This window comes from Mirounga angustirostris, unplaced genomic scaffold (genome assembly GCF_029215605.1).
Source record: "Mirounga angustirostris isolate CCGP_5_RB_7025 unplaced genomic scaffold, mMirAng1.0.hap1 SCAF_11, whole genome shotgun sequence".
In the NCBI taxonomy this organism is placed as follows: domain Eukaryota; kingdom Metazoa; phylum Chordata; class Mammalia; order Carnivora; family Phocidae; genus Mirounga; species Mirounga angustirostris.
In genome coordinates, this window is record NW_026991719.1 from 21,531,183 (window position 1) to 21,538,808 (window position 7,626).

A 7,626-nucleotide genomic window follows, 5' to 3' on the forward strand; every position below is an offset into this window, starting at 1 on the left:
TCTCCCTCTGCCTGCCACTCCCCCTGTTTGTCCGCTCTCTCCCTCTCTTGCATGCTCTCTCTCTCTGTCAAATGGATAAATAAAATCTTTAAAAAACCCAAAAACTTAATCATAGTTAAAGTCGACATTTCAAATCGGGTGAAATGTTGGACTATCCATTAAATGATATAGAAGCAACAAGTTAAGTAGGTAAGACAAATATTAAGTGTATATGGTCATATGTTACCTTAGAGAAATGGCAGATGTGTTAAAGATACAGATAAAAAAATTAAACAGTAAAAGGGACCAAGAAAATACTGTTGAAAAATCATGTGATGTTGACATGAGGGAGGAATTTCATAAGGGGGAAATATGATAGTAAATAAAAGCAGTAACAAAAATTACAAACTTGATTATGTGTGTATTAATATCTAATTACCTAAAACGAATTAATTATGAAATTAAAACCACTATGTTAGGGGGGAAACATAGGAAAACATATTCATGATTCCAGCATAGGCAGAAATTTTCTGAACAGGATATGAAAAAACACTACGCCTAAGGAAAAAAAAAGAAAAATTAGAATATAGTGGAATTGGGAACTTTCGTTCATTAAAGGACAAAATTAAGAAAGTTAAAAAGTGACACAGAGACTGTAATAAAATATTCTCAGTACCTTTATCCAGCAGATTTGTTTCTACAATAGATACAGGCTCCTACAAGTCAATTAAAAACTATACCACAATAGAAAAATGATGAAAGACACATCACAAAATAAGACATTGAAATGACTAAGAAATACATGATAAGGCAGTAACCATCAACCTGGATTAGAATAAAAGGCAGGGAACAAAGAATAGATTTTGCTTTCCCAGAAGCCTTTGCATAAGACTACTGTTTATATCTTACTGACCAGAAGTATATAATTTGGTCAACTCTAGTTGCAAGAAAGGATGCTAAAGGAGAATTTGACTTCTCTAACTTCTGTTGTGTAACTGATCAAAGAGAAGGAGGTTGGATATTAGCGGGAAGTACCGTCTATCACGATTTGTGATAGAGTCAAATGTCTAAGAAATGTATTGAATAGGCAGGTCTGGAGCTCAGCAGAGAGATCAGTCTGGAAATAATAACTGAGGTTCATAAGTATGCAGGGGGGATGTAAAAGCCCTGGCTATGGATATGATCACTAAAGAAGGGAGAGTAGAGTGAATAGAGATGTGAGCATCCATTTAACAATGTAGCAGAGAGAGGGGGAATCCCAAAGGAGTTTGAAGAGCTGCAGGAGAAAAACCAGGAGAGAATAGTGTTTGGGGAGCAAAGGGGAATGGGTTTCTAGGAGGAAGTAGTCAAAACTTCAAAATAGTAATGTTGGATCTGAATAGGCAAAGTCTGAACGAGCCCTCTTAAATCCCCAGAAGATGGGAAAGTGGTAGGCTAATCAGAGAATACTTAAAATTTGAGGGATTTTTCACTCCAGTTCTATACGTATTTTATGTCAGGATGTACAGACTTTTGGGGGGGTACAGCATGATCGAAAGGTATTTCTTCGGATGACAACGGTTGGAACCCATTTCAGAATTTGACTCTTACCTCCCATGACTCTTCTACTTTGTCTGATCAGGAGCCCTGGCCTTGAGTGCTGCTCCATAAGCCCTTGATGGTCACCTGTGCAGTTCATCTCAGTGCTGCTGTGTTAGCCAGACGGGAATCTGGACTGATGCTAGCATGGGTCTCATTGTTTTCACTGAAGGTGGTGATGGTTTCTTTCTCTTAAGCTTCCTAACAGCCGTAAAGGGACTCAGTGTGGACTCATAGCATTACCACTGCAGTGGTGAGCAAAAGTGAAAAAAAAGTTCAGTCTTTTGTCTTATAACACACAGATCAACCTGTACCTGTTTCCCTCCTAACAGTGCTGATTTTCATATGGAGTGTAACCTACCTAAATTTCCCTGCGAAGTTTGAAATGGCAGCCGAATGCTTTACTAGGTTTCTTAAGGGCTTTCTCTTTTGAGGTTGGCTGCTGGCCCATCAATGCAAAGAGAATTACTAGTTGGGAAGATGGTCCACTGCATGAGGTTAGGGACTTTGAGAGTTCCATTCTCACTTTGCTCCAGGCAGTATTGGAATCATATTGGATTTTTACCCTTTGAAGATTCTGTTCATCTTTAAAAAATATACTGCTAATGTCTTGATAGCTTCATTAGACCTAGGAAGGGCGATTTTATTGTGTGAGATATGGTCTCAGGGCAAGTGGTCTTTGCTGGACCACAGGAATGGTGGAGTGTTTGGCTTGTGCACTGTCCTACCCTCTGTAATTCAGTAACCAGAGATTTCCTCCTTCCATGTGCAGTGTAGATTTGGATTCAGTTGTGAGACTGAACATCACAGAACTACTCACAAGTCAGTAAAGGTGGAATTTCTTTCTACTTGTGTTATTTTTTTCATCTTCACACACTCTGGTCTTTCTCACATAACTGTATGGATGACTGTGAACAGAACATCTATTTTACTTAATTTCTCTTGCACTGACGGCTTTCAGATGTCAAATTTTGTTCCATTTTGTCTTAACTTCAGGATTTGCCATTTTCTTCTGATTTTATCTTTATGTTTTAATAAAAAATCTCTGTCCTATTAGGGTTCTAAGTAATATTAAGATACTTCCTTCACAAATCATAAGTATCCTAATGAAATAAAATACTATGAATTTCAGTGACCAATAACCTAGATTACTTTTACAAGGAAATCAGTCTATATTAGAACATTATAATATTACATGATAAAATGCAGGTTATATTAAGAAATGATTTTTAGGTGCCATTAACATCCTCATCAGTTTCAAGAATGAAGATAGTTTCTGTATTATGTATAACATTTTACATCTCCCTTTTTTTTTTTTTAAAGATTTTATTTATTTATTTGACAGAGACAGAGCTAGAGAGGGAACACAAGCAGGGGGAGTGTGAGAGGGAGAAGCAGGCTTCCCGCCGAGCAGGGAGCCCGATGCAGGGCTTGATCCCAGGACCCTGGGATCATGACCTGAGCCGAAGGCAGATGCTTAATGACTGAGCCACCCAGGCGCCCCATACATCTCCCTTTTTAACAATATCTTTATTTTAAAGTTACTACTAAGTGAAATAAGTCAGGCAGGCAAAGACAAATACCATATGATTTTATTTATATGGGAAATCTAAAAAAACAAACAAATGAATCAACAGAAACAGAATCAGATGCATAAATACAGAGAACAAACTGATAGGTGCCAGAGGGGGGTGGACAAAATGGGTGCAGGGGAGTGGGTGGTATAGGCTTCCAGTCATGGAATAAATAAGTCACAGGAATAAAAGGTACAGAATCAGGAATACAGCCAGTGGTGTTGTAATAGTGTCGTATGGTGAGAGATGGGAGCTGCAGTTGTGGTGAGCATAGCATAACGTATAAACTAGTTGAATCACTATGTTGGACACCTGAAGCTATGTAACGTGTGTCAACTATCCTCAAATAAAAAAATAAAGTTAATGATATACAATAAAAAGTAAATGATAAGAAAAATAACAGACTCACTTAAGACATACAGAAGAGCAAAAGAAAATTAAAACCTCATTCACATAAATTTTCCAGCATGAAAATGATTTAAAAATGTTGAATATGACTTTTATGTTAATGATGTTGATTTTTAATAAGTTATGCATGCTCAAAATGTAAGTAAAAGTATAAGAAAGAAATGAAATCTCATCCAAAATACAAAGAATTAAAAATTTCTTTTTTTTTTTTTTAAAGATTTTATTTGTTTATTTGACAGAGACAGAGACAGCGAGAGAGGGAACACAAGCTGGGGGAGTGGGAGAGGGAGAAGCAGGCTTCCTGCCGAGCAGGGAGCCCGATGCGGGGCTCGATCCCAGGACCCTGGGATCGTGACCTGAGCCGAAGGCAGACGCTTAACGACTGAGCCACCCAGGTGCCCCAAAATTAAAAATTTCTTAACAGAATAAAACTATAATTAACTTTTTTTCATCTAAATATCTCCTTATGAATAGATAAGGAGAGAAGAATGCCTACGATTTAAAAGAGTGCTTACCAAAGTAGGATTTTAGTATGTGTACAAAAATCAAATAGAAAAGTAAATTTTAGGGGTGCCTGGGTGGCTCAGATGGTTAAGCATCTGCCTTCAGCTCAGGTCATGATCCCGGGGTCTTGGGATCGAGCCCCGCATTGGGCTCCCTGCTGGGCGGGGAGTCTGCTTCTCCCTCTCCCTCTACTGTTCCCCCTGCTTGTGCTCTCTCGCTCTCTCTCCCTGTCAAATAAATAAATAAATAAATAAAATCTTTAAAAAAGAGAATCATTAAATTTTATTTGAACTCAACAAGAGGAAAAAAAGGAGGTAAAGATAAGGTACTTGCTAAGTTCTCTCCTCACAAATAATAATTTTTTTGTTCCAGCTGTAATGAGGTATAATTGATCTATAATGCTGTGTACACGTTTAAGGTGTACAACCTGTTGATTCAATACACGTATATAATGGAGAACTATTACCACCATAGGGTTAACTAACACCTGCATCATGTCACGTAATTACCACTTCTGTTTTGTGGTGAGAACGTTTAAGAATTTTGCTCTTAGCAACTTCTAATTATATAATAAGATATTAACTCTAATTACCCTGCTGTACATTAGATCCCCAGAACTTATTCATCTTATAACTGGAACTTTATACCCTTGACCAACATCTCTCAATTTCCCTCACTCCCTAACCCCTGGCAATTCTCATTCTCTATTTCTTTGAATTTGGCTCTTTTAGATTCTACATGTAAGTGAGGTCTTATAGTATTTGTCTTTCCCTCTGTCTTATTTCACTTAGCATAATGCTTTCAAGGCCCATTGATGTTGTCACAAACCAGAACTAATAATTTTGACCGTTTTTAGTACTTTATGACATTCCTTACTAACTTTAAAGGATATGGTAGGTTATCTCTCTCTTTTGTGGTTTTTTGTCATTAGGCAATATACTTCTACTCCAAGTTAGGGAAGAGGAGGATTAGGTTCCTTATGTGGTAATCACCCTCTTCTTCTATATTTGGGTTAATTAAAAATCAATTTCTTGATTACCCATATTTTAACAATTTACACAAGCACATGTTTATCAACTTCACAAAGTACCTCTTGATTTTCCCCCGTATGAAATGAGGAACTTAGACCCTCTGCTGCCCTCCATTTCTACTTCCTCTTGCACCTCTCATTTCCTGTCCATTAAAATGTGACTTGTACATTGTCATGATTTCATGCTCTTGGTTGATTCTGATAAAAAAAAAATCAAAACTCATAAAGTACATTTACATAATCAAGGAGCAGCTTCTAAGATCACCCTGGTTATGGCCATTCCAATCAGGAAGGGAGGTGAAAGAAGAGAGCAGAGTTAGTTTCTTTGGTACTGGTACCCAGGTCATCCACCCACATTTCGCTGGGAAGAATGTAGAGGTTTGGTCATACATAACTGCAAGATGGGTCGGGATGAGGGATGACCTAGAACACCTGGTTTGTACGAACACCTGATTTGTATCTCATTTTGCATTGGCACGTGTGTATGTATATAGGATCAGTTCCCAGAAGTGGAATTGTTCGGTGAAGTGGCATAGGTATTTTTTTTTTAACATTTTTTTATTATGTTAATCACCATACATTGCATCATTAGTTTTTGATGTAGTGTTCCATGATTCATTGTTTTCGTCTAACACCCAGTGCTCCATGCAGAACGTGCCCTCTTTAATACCCATCACCGGGCTAACCCATTCCCCCACCCCCCTTCCCTCTAGAATCCTCAGTTTGTTTCTCAGAGTCCATAGTCTCTCATGGTTCATCTCCCCCTCTGATTTCCCCCCTCCATTTTTCCCTTCCTACTATCATCTTCTTTTTTTAAATTTTTTTTTGTTTTATGTTAATCACCATACATCATTAATTTTTGATGTAGTGTTCCATAATTCATTGTTTGCGTATAACACCCAGTGCTCCATTCAGTACGTGCCCTCTTTAATACCCATCCCCAGGCTAAAGCCCCCACCCCCCTCCCCTCTAGAACCCTCAGTTTGTTTCTCAGAGTCCATAGTCTCTCATGGTTCGTCTCCCCCTCCGATTTCCCCCCCTTCATTCTTCCCCTCCTGCTATCTTCTTCTTCTTCTTCTTCTTCTTCTTTTTTTTTTTTTTTTAACATATAATGTGTTATTTGCTTCAGAGGTACGGCATAGGTATTTCTAAATGAGAAATGGATGAGAATGCCTATTGCACTATGACTTCAAGGCAGAGGGGTTACAAAATTTAGTTTTGCTGATTTGAAAGATGAAAAATGGTATTTCAGTGTTGTTTTAATTTGCATTTCTTCTCTTTTGAGTGAGGTTCAGCATGTTTTCATGTTTGATATCCATTTGAATTTCTGTGAACTGCCTATTCATGTCTTTTGCCTTTTTTTTTTTTTTTAATAGGCTACTGGTTTTTTGGCTTAGTTGTAGTAATACTTTATGGGAAAGAAAGAATTCAATGAATGTTGTGGAGCATTTGTCAGTAGAGAGCAAGAAACTAACATACTTATTCTCCGAAATAAAAAATCAGCCTGTTTCAAGCACACAGCTATTTTGTTGTTGTTGTTGAAGATGTCATTTTTCAGGGTGTATTTGAAAAACTAAATTTAATCTTCATTGAGGTATAAATTTGGAAGCAGAGCGTTTACTTTTCTACACAGAACTCGCCCCTGGTAGGAAGAATGATCTTTGCCTTTAATTCCTGAAATTTCACCTTAAATTTTTTCTCACAGAGGAACACCTTTGCTACTCCATGTTTATCCTTGGAATGAAGACAAGACAAACTAAAATACACTGAAAAAGTTTCCCACTTTCTGTTAAGGAGACACTAAAGTTGGTGTGGGGACAAAAGGAAATGACTTTAAATACTGAGATGGCTGATATTTTCTCAGACTTTAGAAAATGCTATCGCTTAGGGTCCAAGGGAAGTTACAAGTGAGAACTAATGCATAATCATTAGTAGAAAACGGTTAATTGCAGGGTGTTAAAAGCTCCAAAATTTGTAATTTTAGGCATGACATTTTTCAAGTCATTGATCATATAATTATAAATTATTATTATCGGGGCGCCTGGGTGGCTCAGTCGTTAAGCGTCTGCCTTCGGCTCAGGTCATGATTCCAGGTCCTGGGATCGAGCCCTGCATTGGGCTCCCTGCTCGGCGGGAAGCCTGCTTCTCCCTCTCCCACTCCCCCTGCTTGTATTCCCTCTCTCTGTGTCTCTCTCTCTCTGTCAAATAAATAAATAAAATCTTTAAAAAAACAAAAATAAAAAATAAATAAATTATTATTATCTGAAAAACCCTAAAATTTATAAAGATTTTTAAATGCCATAAACTGAATTAAGGGGGAAAGAAATGATATTAAAGAGTAAAATTATTTAAAAATCAACATGTCCACAAAAGTAATTCCAAAGTGTCTTAAATTTGGTTCATTATCTTAACTCAGTGTAGTACAGCATTCAGTTTTATTAAGTAAATTATTTCTTTCTGCTGTATATTTTACAAACAAGCAATTTTAATGAATTGGCCTCTATTATATTCTTCGTCAGTAATAGAGTACTTTAAATGAATATATGCACTGAT